This window comes from Myotis lucifugus, unplaced genomic scaffold (genome assembly GCF_000147115.1).
Source record: "Myotis lucifugus unplaced genomic scaffold, Myoluc2.0 scaffold_7, whole genome shotgun sequence".
Classification (NCBI taxonomy): domain Eukaryota; kingdom Metazoa; phylum Chordata; class Mammalia; order Chiroptera; family Vespertilionidae; genus Myotis; species Myotis lucifugus.
In genome coordinates this window covers 6,658,014-6,675,739 of record NW_005871055.1, presented here as the reverse complement: position 1 = coordinate 6,675,739, position 17,726 = coordinate 6,658,014, and positions in this window count along the sequence as shown.

Here is a 17,726-nt window from a genome sequence, read left to right as displayed (position 1 = left end):
CTAGGATAAAAGTCACAGGAAACTGCAGCCTGAGTGCCTTGAAACAGGCAGAATCTCCAAGCTCAATAGTGAATCAGTTACTCTGATCCCAGTGGTTTCAATGTAAGGGAGGGAAGAGGTGAGGCTTGTTGAAGCTTCCACTTGGATCCAATTTCTGGTGGAAGGGAAAGGGACTGTGGACTAGACATCAAAGAATTATGCTCTGATTAAAGTTCAGCTGTAAATATATTGAAGTTCAGCTATAAATAGCATCAAGAGTAAGAGCAGAGTCACCTAGTGGATTGTTAAACCTTCAGATTATTTGTTCGAAACATTTCCTTCAAGAATTGGTGAGTTCTCCATTGTGTTAAACTGGAGAATGGCCAGTCAAGACAAACAATGAAAAGAGGTCCAAGAGACCTGTTGCAGATAAGCATTGATTTTTTTCCCCCAAAGCAGGTTATCACATGGGTTGCCTGCGTGGGTTAGTTTGTCTTTTCCAATATTGTGTGGAAATATTTTGCCTTGTGTGCTAGTCTATAAATACTCCTCTCCCCTTTTTAACCTTTTTTTAAAGTTATTGAGATAAGGAAGAGAAAGGTAATCAAGAATCATTTTACTTAACCTAAATTGATGTATATTTAATTTTCTAGACTTTCTTATGATGTTAAAGACAAGAAGAAACAAACTGAGAATACTACTTTATCTCTACCCTGTCTCCCATGAGAAATGTCATTAAATTGCATTTGATATTGTTTCCTTGAACCCTTCAGAGTGGCTCTATGTTATTGTTGCTTTTTTCCCCCTCCCCATAGGCTACTGTGCAATATGAGAGAATAGAAATGAAATGCTACAAGGGAGAGTACAATTATCAGAGATTTGCCAGCTGCCACATTTGACTTATGTTTCATTATCTCCCTCCCCTTTTCACTTTGCCTCCATTTTAAAGTTATAATTGGATGTAGGAAAGAAAGTGCTACTGGAGGTGAATAAAAGCCCTAGCAACTAATTTGCTCCCAATACTCTTTCAGCATATGGTGCGAACCACTGGATTGCAAAGAAAGAAACAGGCCATCACTCCCAGCCCCCCTTCCTCCCTGTGCCCCTTATCTCAGCTGTCCCCTGCCTCTTCCAGATGACAGTGTCTCTGAAATTTACTTCTAGGCCTATCAGATCAGTTGTCAAGGGAGCCTTCATGGTTTAATTCTTTAATTTCAGGCTACTGTTACTTACTGGCAAGATCAGGATTGAGCAAGAGTTCTAATCCTATTGCCTGTCAATTCCTTTTAACCTCTATCTTCTTCCCTACCTTCTTATTCCCCGGCCTGTTTCCTGCTCTCACAAAGGCTTACAGAGAATGTCTTGAATTGATCTGAGCGATCAAAACTGACCGAATGGCCAGCATGAATATTCATGAGCCAGGTTAGTTTTCAGGCCATGTCCTCTTTGGGGACAATTCTGAACCCCACAGTGTCTCAGATATTTGCCCTTCCCTTCAAAATACCCGCAAAGATGTGCAGTGAGGTTGCCAGTGCTAGAGAGAGACTCCACGGGAGGGAGGGAGAAACTGACCTCCCGAAGTTCGGCAGGGGAGGGCGGCCAAGTCCAGGCTCCACTTTGAAATCTAGAGTTTCAGTTCCCAGACGTTAGTGTATTTAAGCATTATCTGGAGAACTCGATTTCTGGGCCCCAGAACCAGAGATTCTGATTCAGGAGATCTGGGGTAGAATCAGGATTCTGATTTTTAACACTCTCCCCATGGGATTCTGCTGTGGGTGTTTGGCTGACCATTAGATTCTCAGACCCAGAGCTGAACACACTGGTGAGAAAAGGGATCACAGAAAACAAAGGAGCAGATAAAGTCACCTGAAGAAGAGAGCTGATCCTTCTGCAAGAAGGAGGAAGGCGGGAAAGGAGGTGAGGGAAGTGGCCACAGTCACATTCTGATGGAGCGGGAAATGGAGTTCCCAAAGGATAGCAGAGGTGAGCTGAGCAGGAGTTTCCTACAAACAAGCGGTAGAGAGAACTCTTCCTCCTCATTTGGGGCTGGAGGGCAGCGGTGGGCAGATACCACCCAGGACCAGGGCTGGCTGACGGAGGCCCCTGGGGAATGCTCCCCACTGCTAAGTGCCACACAGTGACAAGCCTGCAGCCTGGTGCGGCTGAAGAGACTGCATAAGTCTTCCCTGTGAGTACAGAAGGGGCTCATCCTGCAAATCCTTGCCAGGTGGGGATGATAATTCATTTTTCAATCTCTGCCCCCAGCCCCGACAGGGAGTTACCTACCAAATCCCCAGGGAGGCATTTATTTCCCTGAAAATCTCCCCAGAATGGCTGAGCGGGCAGCATGTTTTAGGGCCCTCAGTGGGGACTGTGAACTATCAGGCAGCTTTCCCAGCAGCTCAGAGCTAAGCCCCACGTAAGCCTTGCCTACTGGGTGAGAGAGAAGGAAATCACTAAACTAGTTTCTTATCAGCCTGGAGGTAGACAAGATATACTCTGCACACCCTCTGCAAGGGGCAGGCGGGAAGAGCAGCTGCTAAGGATCAAAGTGGGAGCACAGATTACCACCCAGCTAGGAAATCATTGAATTTTCTATTCTCTCTGCCTCTGCTTGGGTTCCAATTCCAGTTTCATTAACACACAGGGGGTGGACATTTCTTGATTTTTATATCTTACTTGACATACAATTTTGGGAATTGCAGATTTGAAAATGAAACACAAATAAACAGGACATTAAGCACCCCAATGCATCAAAATGCTTTCAGATAATTTAAAAGGTGAGCTCACCACCTATCTCGTCCTGCTTCCTGCAAACCATGACAGAAGGTCTAGGCCCATCAGCGAAACTCAAACAAGGTCTCCTGAAAGTCTGCGTCCAGTTCCTAAACATCCAGCTCTGCCCTGACTAAAGATACTGTAGAAAAGAGGAATCAGAAAAGCCCTTTCTGCTGGGGCTGGTTTAGAGAAGAGGCCACACCCTGTGGGTCAGACTCAGCTGGGGAATGGGCCCTGGAGGGGAGAAAGTAGAGAACAGGCCTATTCAATTTGAATTTCAGATAAACAACAACAACAAAAAATGTTTAGCATACAGGTATCTTGTGAAAAATTTGGGACATAGTTATACTACAAAAGTATTTCTTGTTTGCCTGAAATTCAAATGGAACTGGGTGTCCTGTATTTGCTAAATCTGGCAAACCTAGGAGGCAAGAGTCCATAAAGTACATTCATTTATTTTTATTTTAAAGAGAGGAAGGGGGAGAGAAGGAAAGAGAGAGAGAAACATTGACTGGTTGCCTCCCTCATGCCCCAGAATGGGGATCTAACCCACTACCTGGGTATGTGCCCTGAGCCGGAATTGAACCCGCCACCTTCTGGTGTATGGGACACTCCAACCAACTAAACCACACTGGCCAGAGCAAAGTGCATTCATGTTATTATGGGTGCAGGTTGATTCCCACAGCAATCACTCAGGAGGGAGGGTTCCCCCTTTCTAACTGCCCCCAACCTGGGGAACCAAGAATATGTCTAATTCCCTCTGGTCACAGGGTTGGTGGGATCATGTTCCTTAGGCCCCACGGCCACACCCATGCTGGGCCTGTTTTATGGGTGGACAATGTTTGGCTGGAACTTGCCTCTGCTTTAAAACAAGACCAAAATAGCTTTAGATCCCAGAGTCTCCGAGGCACTTAGGCAGAAGGTGGTCAAGGCAATTTAGAAATAGTCCCAAGTCTCTGTGTTCCACCGAGAAGAATGCTTCAGGAAGGATGTCTGGGTGCCTTTATCTTGAGTAACAATGTTTTCTTGCATGCCCACTATATGTTGGGGTTGCTGAAGAACACAAAGCCGAGAGGAGACCAGGTCCCTTCCCCTCAGGAATTTCTCAGTGAACTCAAGGAGACAAACAAATGTACTCACATCGGCATCAAGAAACTGTCAAGCACTCAGCAGTTCCCACGCAGCAGCCCAGTAGCTGAAGTTGGACTTGGCCAGTAAGAAAACAATGAGCCCAGATGTACTTAGCTTAGTATTTACAGCAATAAGAACATTTTGGCGCAGGTTCCCTGAGCCCCGATTCTAATAGGATGATATAATGAGGGCAAGGCATTGCGTGTGCACAAAGTAGGTGTTGCATTGAAGGAGATTAGGAGAATGATATGAGGTTGCTTACCATCTTCTCTAGGGAGAGGGAGTGTTTTGGGTTATTTTAACCCTGGATTGTAAGCCAATCTTTCTGAGAAGGGAATACCTCTATCTTTACTATCCAGAAATGTAAATAAATTTGCTCTAAAATGAGTCTCAGTCTCCATGCTTATATTAACATTCCTGAAAAGATAGTTCTGAAGCAAATTGGGTTGTTCATGCCTATATGTATAGACACATGAGAGATCCATGGACAATTGTCTACCAACGACAATCTTCATAGCATCAGGATTAAAGTTTATGTAATACAGCGTTATATAATACAGTCTTACATAATACAGAGTTTAAAAAATGATTAACTGACATGGTTTGATGAAGAACTTGATGTCAGCTGATATAGGAATTAAATACTTCATAGCCCTGTCCAGGTGGCTCAGTTGCTTGGAGCGTTGTCCTGCACACAGAAAGGTGACAGGCTCGATTCTGGGTCAGGACACATACCTAGGTTGCAGGTTCGATCCTCAGGCAGGGCACATACAGGAAGCAACTGAACAATGTTTTTCTCTCACATTGATGTTTCTCTCTCTCTCTTTCTCTCTCTCTCTCTCTCCCTCCCTCCCTCCCTCCTTCTCTCCTTACCTCCTTCCCTCCCTCCATCTCCCTTCCTCTCTAAAATCAATAAAAACATATCCTTGGGTGATGATTAAATAAGAGAAGAATGCGTCATAGAGAAAAAACCTGAGATTGTTCCTGAAGAACTTGTAAATAATATCCAAGACTACCAGCCCATGTTATCTGCTAAAAGAATTGCCAGTATCTATATATAAATATTAATTAGTAAATAATAAATATTTGGGCTTTGCAGACCATATGCCCTCTATCGCAACTATTTAATTCTGCCACTGTAGTTTGAAAACACCCATAGACAATACCTAAATAAATGACTGTGACTGTGTTTCAATAAAACTTTATTTACAAAAACAGGCAGCAGACTGGATTTGTACCACAGGCTATATTTTGTCAATTCCTGCACTAAAACTCACAACAATTAACATTCACACAGATGCGATGAGATGATCAAATGTCAGAAATGGTAGAAGCGATTCATTCAAGGGGAAGAGAATTAGATGAAGAAGCAGGGAACAATGAAAAGAATAAAAGGAAATATCCAAATTAGGTAATTCCCAGGGTTCTTTATAATTCTGAAATTCCATAATTGTTTAAGAACTCGGTAGAGTAACAATAAACTATACAGGCAATTTGAGCTTTCTCCCAAATAGAAGAATGAAGTTAGAGTCCTGTTAGAATTTTAATCCATGTATTCACCTCCAAGATTCTAGAAGAGGTGGCGATTCTAGAAGGCCGTAGAGAGCCTTACTCATGATAGCTCTTACGTTCTCTGAACCAATGGTGAAGGGGACTTTGAGTGTGAGAGTCAGTGACCTGTCCATAATGTCGTGATTAAGGCTTCATTACAATACTGAGGGGGAGTGCATAGGTGGAGAATTCTGTAAGTAACTTCCCTGAAGCAGAAAGCAGTCAAAATACAAGGGTTCTGTCTTGGGAAATCCAGTTCATCTCTGGAGAAAAAAGATTTTGGAATATGACACTACAAGGTGCTGCTCAAATATCTTCTTTCTCGTTGTTTTAAGATGTACCCAGAATTTGATCTAATCAAGTCAAGAGACACAAAGACAACTGCCTTTGAAAGAAAAGTTTATTACTTACAATTCCCAGAGGAGGGAGGATAAGCTGTGTGATCAGGAGGCAGGAGGAGTAAGGGGAAACATCAGTGGGAAAAGCTTTTATTGTGGGTTTTTCATGGGAAGGAATGGGTGAGGCAGATGGGGTAAGCAGTTGAGCAGGTTTCATATTGAGTATTGGAATGATTTCAGTGGCTCTGGGCCACAAGGATGGCCTCTAATTTGTCCCACACCGGGCCCTGTGGTGATTCAGGGCAAGGGATGGTGTTCTGGACTTCAGGAGCCCATAAAGGGAGGAAGTTTGGGATGTGAATTCAGGATTGGCTGGTTTGCATATGGAAGGCATTCTCACAGCAAGTTGTTTGCAATCTCTAGGAACTAACTAGCTAAGCTTGGAAGGGGCAGAGTTGCTCAGGATCTCAAGTTGTCAAAGCATCATAAAATATAGAAAATAGAACACATGATTATAACATATAGCCCCTGGAAATTTTTTTCTAAATGTCTAGACAGAAGAAAATATAGCCTAAATGTGTTTTAATTTCTTGGAGAAGGTCGTGTGGGCTGAAAGCATTCTGATCTTTGTAGAAAATTCTCTTTTCATACCTGGGTGGCTACGGCATAAGCTGTGAGTGAGGCCTGAACTAAGGCAGTGGAAGCAGCAGAGCTTAGGGACAGAAAGCAGCCTTTGGAGGACAGCAGTCGGTAAGGAAGAGTATTCAGCCCGTGTGGGCGGTTCCATCTGTCGCTGTGCAGTGCAATCTGCACAGCTGTAAACAGGTGTCCTGAGTGTGAACCCCACAGGACACACGGGAAGAGAGTAGTCCAGTTAAGACTTTCAGTTGTGGCCCTAACCGGTTTGGCTCAGTGAATAGAGTGTCGGCCTGCGGACTCAACGGTCCCAGGTTCGATTCCAGTCAAGGGCATGTACCTTGGTTGCGGGCACATCCCCAGTGGGGTGTGTGCAGGAGGCAGCTGATTGATGTTTCTCTCTCATCGATGTTTCTAACTCTCTATCCCTCTCCCTTCCTCTCTGTAAAAATCAATAAAATATATTTAAAAAAAGACTTTTAGTTGTGGACAATAAAATCCACTTTAGTTAGTTGGAGCAAAAAAATAAATTAGGAAGTTCACAGGAGGGCCAGAGAGTCCCACAGTCAGGGACAGAGCAGCCAGGGACAACACCCAGCTACAGCACAGAATTCTTGTAGCAGAGATGCCACTGCTGCTGCCATCTGCTGCTCAGAACCTTGACACTAGGGACCACACACTAGGGTCAAAAACTCTGCCCCAGCTGCCTCAGAAGAGGGAAGGGTAGCAGGGCATGCCACCCCAAAATATGCCCCTTTGGTATATTGATTGTGTTGAGCGGTAGGCACTTAAAAATCAGCAAATGCAGAGAAGTTTTCTCTGAACTCCCCTTATCTGCCTAAAGACTGACCCTCCAGAAAGAACTCAACTGTCATAGACCCCCTCCCTGGCAATTTCATCAACCAGAGAAGATTGACTCGTCAGGGGAGAGGAGACTATAAGTTGACACAACACCCAGACAAAATTTGTCACAAACTATACTACCTCCCATCTATTCCTCTAAGGACCCATTCACCTTTCCTTAAAATCATTTACTCTCTTCTAGTGTTACAGGCAGTTAGACATGAGCAGAGCAAGGACCATGGGCCAGGTACAGACACTCACCAGGGCAAAAAGACCTAGATGCCTAGCAAGGGGCAAAACTGGGGGGAAAAAGAACCTCGCCTCCAGGGTAACTTATCCTCCCCTAGCATATCGCTGGTCATGCAGTTTGGACCCCCTGACTTTTTCCTCCCTAAATTTAACATCTAGGCCTTAGTTGTGTTTCAACTCTAGACCCAGAAAAGCAGCAAAACCAGACAAGTGATGCTGTGGCTGCCTCGGGACCAGCTGCATTGACTGAAGACCCTCTGCCCTGGAGCTGACCCATCAGTGGAGACCATGACCCTGAAAAAGCACACCTAGGAAACTAATGACCCCCCCTCCCCTCAGACCTCCCCTAAGATTTCCACCTATAAGAGAGAGATAAATATGCTCAGGATGAAGGACCCAGCGAGCACTCTCCCCCAGAGGAGCATGTCCACGCCACCCCCTTCCCCCTCTCCTTCCCTCAAAGGGACCCCACAAGACTTGCAACCAGGGGAGCAATGGGCAGTGGCAGCTTGTCCCGGGCTAGCCCCCTGACCCTGTCTCCAAGGTCCCCTTTTCTCTGACTTCCCAGTGAGCCAAAGCAGCCCAGCCTAGGCTTTCCTGTTGCTTCTTCTATGCCCTTCCTTATTTCTCTGTCCTAAGTGTGTTTTTGCTTCGGTCAATAAATTCTTTCTTACTTTGCTACACTTTGTGTCTTGATTGAAATCTTAGCTTCAATAAGACAAGAACTGAGGTCTTGTTGTCTCCCTGGTAACACTAGGAGGCCTATATCCCTTGTCCTGTTTTATTTAATCCTGAATTCTAAGCCACCTTACAGAGTTACTCATTTTTTCCTGGGCATCTCCCATGCATGCATAAGGTATAGGTTAATAAGCTTCTGTTTGTTTTTCTCTTGTTAATCTGTCTTTTATTACAGGGTTCCTAGCTAAGAACTCAGAAGGGTAGAAGGAATGGTATTTCCTCCCCGCCCCCACCCCGCCCCAGTCACCATGCTTGCCAGAAGATCAAACCTCTAAATCACATGATAAGTCCAAAAAGATAGAGAAAATGAAAATATAGTCTTAGCTTTCAGGCTCTTTGCTCAGGAAGGCAAACTGAAAGGGCATCGAGCCAGAGCTAAGCAAGCCAAGTTATGCTACCTGTCATAGTAAAGAATAAGAGGTTTAGAGTCCCAGGAACAAAACTGGGGATTCAATGCAGGCAGCACTAGGGTTATCATCTGAGTTCTGGGTTGTACCCATGCTGGTATGGGCTAGGGAATAAGCAGTGAATATTCTGAAGCAGGAACAAAACCCTTTAAGTAGACTGCATTTTGCCAATAGACCCATTCCTGAAAAAAAGAACTAAATCACATTCTAAGTGCCACTTATACTATATATTACTTTAAGAATCCTATTGTGAACCCTTTTGCAAAGTGAATAATAGTCCTTCTACATTTCTTTCAGATGAAGCTGGATTTAATAGATTGAGCTTTCTTAAATCAAGGTATACCATTCCCTTGGACCCTTTAAAAGAACGGAACCTCACAAATCTCATGAAAGGAGGCCATAAAAAATCACAGTTTTGACATAACAAGCATGACATAACTGCAAATGGAAACTGGAAACTATTCATGCCATCACTAAGCTCCCTGCCTTCCAAATTAAGCGCTGGAACTCATCAGCTTGGTCATGGAGGTGAAGATCACTGTGATCCTAATACGGGGGTGTGCCCACTGAGTAGCTAAAGTCTTCAGAGTATCAACTCAAACGTAGATCATGGGCCCCGTCCACATGTGTGCTATAAATACCTAGGTGCTGGATGGAAGGCGTAGACACAACGTGCTCATAAAAAGCAGCAAGCAGATGGTAATTAAGGCCTCACACTGTCCCCAATCTATAAAGCAGACTTGCTATGGTGGCAGCAACTCTGATTTCTAATTTCTTTTTTTAAATTTTTGCCCAGAGAGCTGGAGGCCAAAAGCTGCACATTTTGAAAGATTTCTCTGCAACTCACTCAAATCTCAGCTTATAATGGAGATTGGTTCTCGTTAATAGATTCATGCACTCTTTCCCCAGTGCCTTGTCAAATAATAGCAGGCAAAGCGATAGGAAAGGAGTCTGCACTCACACACATCTCACCAGTCCAACTGTGGGGAGGGGGCTTGTTGATTACCCTGTCTGCAGCAGAATCAAATTATTTATGGGCCATTTAGATGCAAATGTATCATTCATTTAGCATACACGCTGCATATGCAGACAATTTAGCCAAACAATGGATCTATAAGGACATCCCCACTAATCTTCACATATCAACTGTGTCTTTTCAAAGGGGATTTGGATTTTCTCTGAATTGATCAAACTTGACAAGTAATTTCTACCTAATGTTCAAGCTAGACTCTTCTCTCTTCACCATCTGTAGGTGAGAAATCCTATTTTCTGCTAGTGATGAGGTAATTCAAAAGGCTACAGACTCAGGTTAAGGAAGAGGAGGAGATTGTGTGCCCCCCACCATGTCACCACAGAAAATAAAACCATTCTGAAGGATCTATTTTGTTTGCTTGCTTTGAAATTACAAAATGTATCCATTCCACACACACCCCACCCCCCAACAGCCCATTTACGCTCCCTGAGCTGTTGCAGGAGAGGAAGCCATGGAGAAATCTAAGCCATCTCTGTACAAAGAGAGTTTTCAGTCCCTGCCTGGGAATTGTAAAAGAGCCACCGCTGTTCCAACAACTCTCGGGATCAATGAAAACCAGATTAGGGAAAAAGATACCAAATTTGAAAACTGGCCCCATCATGGAGTTTATTATCAAAATGTCATTTTGATTCAGTTGTACTAAACAATTGGGTGAATGGGAGAAAATCAAGGTAATAAGCCCAGCAGGTCAGAGATGTAAAATAGAATTAGATAAATTTTTCTACAGCAGGCTCAGAGGGAGGGGCTCAGGGTCTGTGGTGCCTTTGAGTGAGCTCTGAATATCAGCCTCTAAGTATTTTAATCTCATGATTCAACACTACATGTGTTTCTTTTTTTTTAATTTTTTTATTGCTTAAAGTATTACAAAGGGTATTACATATGTGTCCTTTTTTTTCCCCCACCCTTGACAATCCCCTGGCCTCCCCTACCCCCCAGTGTCTTATGTCCATTGGTTATGCTTATATGCATGCATACAAGTCCTTCGGTTGATCTCTTACCCCCCTCCCTCCTGCCCTCCAACCCTCCCCGGCCTTCCCGCTGCAGTTTGACAATCTGTTTGAGGCAGCTCTGCCTCTGTATCTATTATTGTTCATAAGTTTATAGTGGTCTTTATTATCCATGAATGAGTGAGATCATGTGGTATTTTTCCTTCATTGACTGGCTTATTTCACTTAGCATAATGCTCTCCAGTTTCTATCCTGGTGCCATGCAGATGACCCTTTACAAAAAATCACATTTTTTTTTAAAATTTTTGTCCAAGTCCAAATGAAGGGCTGTCTGCAATCTGCCCACTGCCTCCTTGAGGAGCCTTAGCCCAACAGGAGCCTCCTCTAACTCTGATCTTTTGGCCTCATCATTGGAAAACAATAATTAAATTGCCAATGTATCCTTTAACTAGGTTATCTTTGTTTTACTGGAAGGCCAACCAATGCCTACATTCAATGGTAACAATAAAGTGTCAACGATGTGTACCAGGAACACTGGGCTAGATGCCTTTTAAATTCCTCAAGGAAAAAAATATTGATATTGTTTTTATTAACTCAACAAATTTTGTACTATCCTGGCTAAGGTCTCATTCTCTAAGTTCTAAAATAGAACTCATGCCAAATGAATTGTAATTCACTATCCCTACCTCTGTCTCCCCATCTACCTCTACACACACACACTCTCTGTAGCCACACTTATTTCCCACTCCCTGCAAAAATCCAGCCACTTAAAATCTGCTGCTCCTGCTTCATTCACTTCTAATGTCTTCCTTTTCTGTGTTCTACGTCATCCCTCACAACTCTATTACCTGGGCCCTCTCAGGTCATATATTGCCAACTTCAGTGGCCTCTTCTCACTCTTTGTTTTACTCAAACTCTCTACCACATTTGATACTGTGCACAGTCATGGGTTTCCAGGAAATTCCTGAACACTATACAGAGAGGTCTGCCAGGCACCTCAAACTCAGTTTACCCAAAGCCAACATTGACCTGCATCCTCTACCTGCAAGGGGACATCCCACCAAACCTTCCATTCTTTTTGAGTTCCCTGCCTGTGGTAAGGCAGCACTCTCCTCTCAGTCACCTGGACTAGAAATCTCAGTGTTGCAGAATGAAAGTTCAGACAGAGGCCGAAAACCAGGACTACAGGCTTCATTAGAGGAGAAGGACCTGCCGGGCTGTCTTGAAGGGGAGAACAGCAGCACGCACAGAGGTGGGCAAGCCTTTTAAGGGGCAGAATGGGAAGGAATGGGGGCTTAGTGTACTCGGCGCACGCTGATTGGTGGCTTACTGTATGGTCCATATAGGAACAAGGGCTTAGGGTATTTGGCAGGTGTGGATTGGTGGTTCAATATATAGTCCATATAAGGTACATGGCTGCAGGTTATGTCATACTCTGCCCACCAGTTGGGGGAAGATAGGATTTATCACAGAATTTACCAGGTAACCAGAAAACACACAACAGATACTCAGAAGATTCAGGAAAAAACCTAGTACAGGGGATTCCGTTTCCAAAGCCTGAGCACTGAATGCGGAGGGTTTCTCCCATTTATCCCCTTGGTTTCTTTGTCTCACCAAATATGGACCAGGCTTCTGGACTTTTTGCAGGCTTTGCAGTCCCTCTGACAGTGGTAAGGGGGAAAGGAGATTATGACCAACCACCCAGGATAGCTGGCGCCAGCAGTTCATCTCCTATGGGGGCTTTTTATGGCCCCTGCAGATAAACAGGTTCTGCAAGACTAGCTAGGGCACAAGCAGAAAGTGGGAGTGGGGCTAGCAAGCATATGCATCGGAATGCAGGTGGGGGAGGAGGGGCCTCAGGCTGCCTTCACACCAGAGGCATCTTAATCCTACTAGCTTTCCCAGTCAACCTTGGCATCCTCTTGATTCTTCCCCTATATCACTGGTTCTCCAAGACTTGACCAAGGTTTCAGAAAAATCACATCACACTGACAGTATCACTCAAGTATTCAAATTAAAAATGTTCCCTACTATAGTAGGTTGTATTTGCAGTTGTCACCTTCACAATGATTGTAGTATGAGTAAAAATATTTGACTACTTCATAGTGAAATGCATGTTATTTTATTATAAATTACTTTCTTGATGTTTCTTCTTTATATTACACTTAGTGTATTATAATTTCTGAAATTATGAGAGTAAGTTGGTTATATTATTCATGAACTTCATTTCAGATGGGGTTGATAAATACTGCTCCTTCTCTTACAGCTTGCATTGAACTTTCTTTTCCAGGCCTACTGTTTCTTTTCAAATTCTTACCTAGATACTAAAATTATCATCCATCCCCTGCCCCATTCCCGGTATCTCCAACCTCTTGCCTTTCCAAACCTCTCTTTGCACCGCAAGAAAGATGATCATTGTGCAGCACACGTCAGACCATGTCATGTCACTCTTCTCTTCCAAGTTTTCAGTGGCACCCAACTGACTTGAGAGGTAATTCTAACTCTTGAGTGTGGCATGTAAAGCTATCACAGTGAGGTTCCCTCCTGTTCCCTTTGAAATGTGTCCTCCATGTGTTCCAGCACAGGCCCTATGCTTCAGTCACTGGGGTGTGTTTACTTCTCTAGACCTTTGCTTAATGCGGTTCTCAACCTGTGGGTCACGACCCCTGAAAATACATCCTGCATATCAGATATTTACATTACGATTCATAACAGTAGCAAAATTACAGTTATGAAGTAGCAACAAAAATAATTTTATGGTTGGGGGTCACCACAACATGAGGAACTGTATTAAAGGGTCGCGGCATTAGGAAGGTTGAGAACCACTGGATGCTGTTCCGTCTACTTGTATTCCCTTTCCCTCCTATCAGGCTCCAAGCTTCAGTACATGGGTCACCCTTCCGCAAAACCTTTTGGGCTCCCAGATCCCCACTTTTCTTGAAGCCTCATTAGAGCAGTTAGTTCACCCTCTTTATGTCATTATTTAGTTATTTACATACCTCTCCCCTAATGCAGCCCCTGAGCCAAGGCTGCCCCATGGTCTTTGTATCCTCCTCAGTACCTAGCACTTTGACATAGTGTGTGCTCAAGAAATGTTTATTGATGGTGTCAGGTGGTTTCTAGACTTAGTGGGGTGATCACTTCGTAAGTTACATAAATGTTTGATCACTATGTTGTACACCTGAAACTAATATAATATTATGTCAATTGTAATTTAAAACATGCTATTGAGTTGAATTGAAATAGCAAATCCTGCTAGAACTTAAAATATTTCTGGAGAGAGACCAGTTGGGTGAGACTGAGGAAAGGGAAGTCTCAATAGCCCTATTAATGGAACTAAATTAAGAGCTTAGAGTTACCCCAGGAAAGGCCTCAGACATTTCACTCCTGCTATTTTAATTGAGATTAAAGCATACATCAACAAATAATGAGGAATAAATGTGGCATTTTTTAAAAAGGCCATACTGTAATTCCAATTTGACTTCCAAAGCTCTGCTTCATAGCAATCCCACCAATATCACCATTTCTTTCTTTTTTAAAAATATATTTTATTGATTTTTTACAGAGAGGGAAGGAGAGAGATAGAGAGTTAGAAACATCAATGAGAGAGAAACATCAATCAGCTGCCTCCTGCACACCCCCTACTGGGGATGTGCCCGCAACCAAGGTACATGCCCTTGACCGGAATCAAACCTGGGACCCTTCAGTCCACAGACCGACGCTCTATCCACTGAGCCAAACTGGTTACGGCAACTATCACTATTTCTGACCCTTAAGTCCCTCCCAGTGGAACTGTTTGAATCAGGGTGACTCTACTGCCAATCTTCTTGTGGCTAAGAGTGGGATCCACACTGCTCATTCAGCCATGGGCTTCATGTCAGGGGCACCTCTGGGGGAAATGCCCCTTCCAGTCGGGTCTAACCAATGATGATGCACAAGCATGTCAGTGATTAGCATGAAGTACTGCCATTTGACCTTTTGTGGGCCTCTAGGTCACCTAACCCTGGTCTTTATCCTTCCCTGTATACTCTCCAGCCTACTTCCCTTCTGCTTCTGCCAGCTCAGGCCACTTTGATCCTGCTTTCTCTATCGTCCTCATTTCACCCATCTTGCCCTCGCACTCTGCTCTCCTGCAACTTTCAGACCCTAGGACTTGTTTGGTGCCTTCTCTCTTCCAGGTCTTCATGCTATTGCTTCTGTCTGGAATGCTCTCCCTCCAGCCCATTCAACTACATTTATCTGGATAAATCCCACTCCTCCTCATGCCTCAGGGAGTGCTTTCCTGACACCTCTAATTTTAAAAAAATACATGTTTTCATTGATTTCAGAGAGAGGAAGGGAGAGGGGGAGAGGGATAGAAACATCAATGATGAGAGAATCATTGATCGGCTGACTCTTGCACACCCCCTATTGGGGATCAAGCCCGCAACACAGGCATGTGCCCTGACAAGGAATCAAACCATGACTTCCTGGTTCTTGGGTCAACACTCAACCACTGAGTCACACCGGCCAGGCCTGACACCTCTAATTTGGCATAGGCTCATGCTCCTTTAATCTCTTCTTTTCACTATGAGCTCCTTACATCCTATAACACTCATCACACCTGTAGTACCTTGTTTTGTGTTTGTCTTCTTGGATCTGTGTCTATTCTCCATAGTGTCCCCAGGGCCTAACACAGGGTCTGGTACACAAAGAAAACCAATAACTATTTGTTGAATTGAAATGAGTTGCCTGACTGGGTGGATCTGCATATTTCATGTGAATGTTTACCACATGCCAGACATCATTCCAAAAGTGTTAGGAAACAGCCCCAAACAAGGCAGGCAGAATCTCTCTTGTCAAGAGTCTTGCCCAGCAAGATTCTCTCTCATCATTGATGTTTCTGTCTCTCTTCCTCTCTCTGAAATCAATAAAAACATTTTTTTAAAAAAGAGTCTCATATTACAATGGAAGGAGATAAATTTTTCATAAACAAATGAAATAGGAATATGATTACTTCTAATAGTGATGTTTGTGAAAAATCCTCCTTTTTCTTCATTATTCTGTTTATAGGTAGTCACAGTTACATAAAATCCAATTCCTTTGAATCCCATGATCATTCAGTACTTAACAAACTAGAGTCATTTTAGCCTGAAGAAGCAAGACCTTTGGCCTCTGGGTCAACAGCCAGGATGTCTGCCACCTTCCTAGGTGCTAGACTGTGTCATTTCTGTGTCTATATCAGCTCCATCTCGGGTCCTCTTTGATTCCAGTTATTCACAAATGTCTGTCTCTATTTGTGAACAGAAAGTCAAGAACTATCACTTTTCAACCCTGCACACAGCCCAGGATATATTAGTAGTAGTGCTGTCAGAGAAATACGTGGATTACCTTTCTCCATTGTTAGTGGAAGTGGAGTTCTTGAGGCACTGCTGGAATAAGCATTTCTGAAGGCCCCATAGGAGAATGAAATGTGGTAGAAAGCTTTATTTTCATGGAATTACACCCTTGTGTTTGTAAAATCCCGTTTCCCTTAATCCAGTCCTGGGAGGTGTGCAGCTGGGGAATCAGTAGGGCTAGAAGCAAAGCCAGTCTCCAGAGTTTCCATTCCATGGTAGAGCTGGGTCTGGTTTAGCATTAAGCTAGTTATAGTCTACTAGAGGCCCGGTGCACAAAATTCCTGCACAGTGTGTGTGTGTGTGGGGGGGGGGTGTCCCTCAGCCTGGCCTACACCCTCACCAATCTGGGACCACTTGGGGGATGTCTGACTGCTGGTTTATGCCCAAGCCCACAGGAATCGAGCCTAAACCAGCAGTTGGACATCCCTCTTGCAATCCGGGACCACGGGATCACCCCTAACCACTCTGCCTGCCTGCCTAGTCGTCCCTAACTGCCCTGCCCTGCCCTGCTGGCCTGGTCACCCCTAACTGCTCTCCCCTGCCAGCCTGGTTGCCTCTAACCGCCTCTGGCTTGGCCCCCACCGCCATGGCTTTGTCCGGAAGGACGTCCAGAAGGATGTTCAGAAGATGTCTGGTCTAATTAGTATATTATCCTTTTATTAGTAAAGATTAGTCCATGGTGTATGGAGTCCACATGGCTGTGGGCCATATGGGTGAGTGCAGGAGCATGAGAGCCCCACAAACCAGGAGTAAAGTGCAAGCAAGCAAGAGTCTGAACCAAGAGAGCTAACTCCTAGTTTAGATGATTAAGCATCTGGAATCTTCCTGTGCTTGCAGTGGCCATGCCTACTCTAGCCAATTACCTGTTCCCGGATGTGACTGACAGACAAGTACCTTCCCTATTTCATCCAGACTTTACTGGCATGCCTATTATATTTGGTCTTTCCTTTGCTCCTTTCCAGGTATTAATAAGTAGCTTTATTACAATGGTATCAGTAGGAGCCCAGTTAACATTTGCTGCTTTTGATCAAGCTGAATTTGAAGGTTAGTGTGCAAAAGGTTAAGTACAAAGAAACAGAGCAAAGAGGAACTTGGCTTCTATAAATTCTGGAAAGGTAATTCCACATGATTCACCTCTTAGCCTTTCTTATGGTATCCTGGGTTCCTGTTGATAGATTTGTGTATTGGCTGGTGTGACATTGGTGAAATTCTGTTGTAACTCAACTATCCTAGCTCTTTGGTTCACCTGTGTTCCCTCTCCATGCCTAACCCCAGACCCACCTATGTTGATAATAGTCTTCTCTGGGGCCCACCAGGGAAGTGCTCCCTCTCGTGTAGGTTTGGGAACACTACAGTCATTGCAGACGTTGGTAACCATGGTTCCACCCAAGCTTGACATGGCTCCACACAAACATTCCTATGTCAGTCAGAGCCAAACCTGGCCAACTGTAGACATCTAGAATGTGAGGCAAGGCAGGAGCATCTTGAGAACCTAGATTAGGGGGTGAGAGTCTTTTCAAGAATGTGGCATCAAGTTCTCCTATTCCTCTGTCCCATGGGAGAAAGGGACATCAAAGAGAAAGGAGAAAGTTAGGGTTAGAGTGCGGGCTGTGAACACTCAAAGAGGATAGGGGTGCAATAGAAGAGGTAGGAGAGGCGGTGAACTGGGGAGGGAGAGACAGAGTTGAGAATTGGATTAGATCAATGCTTCTCAAACT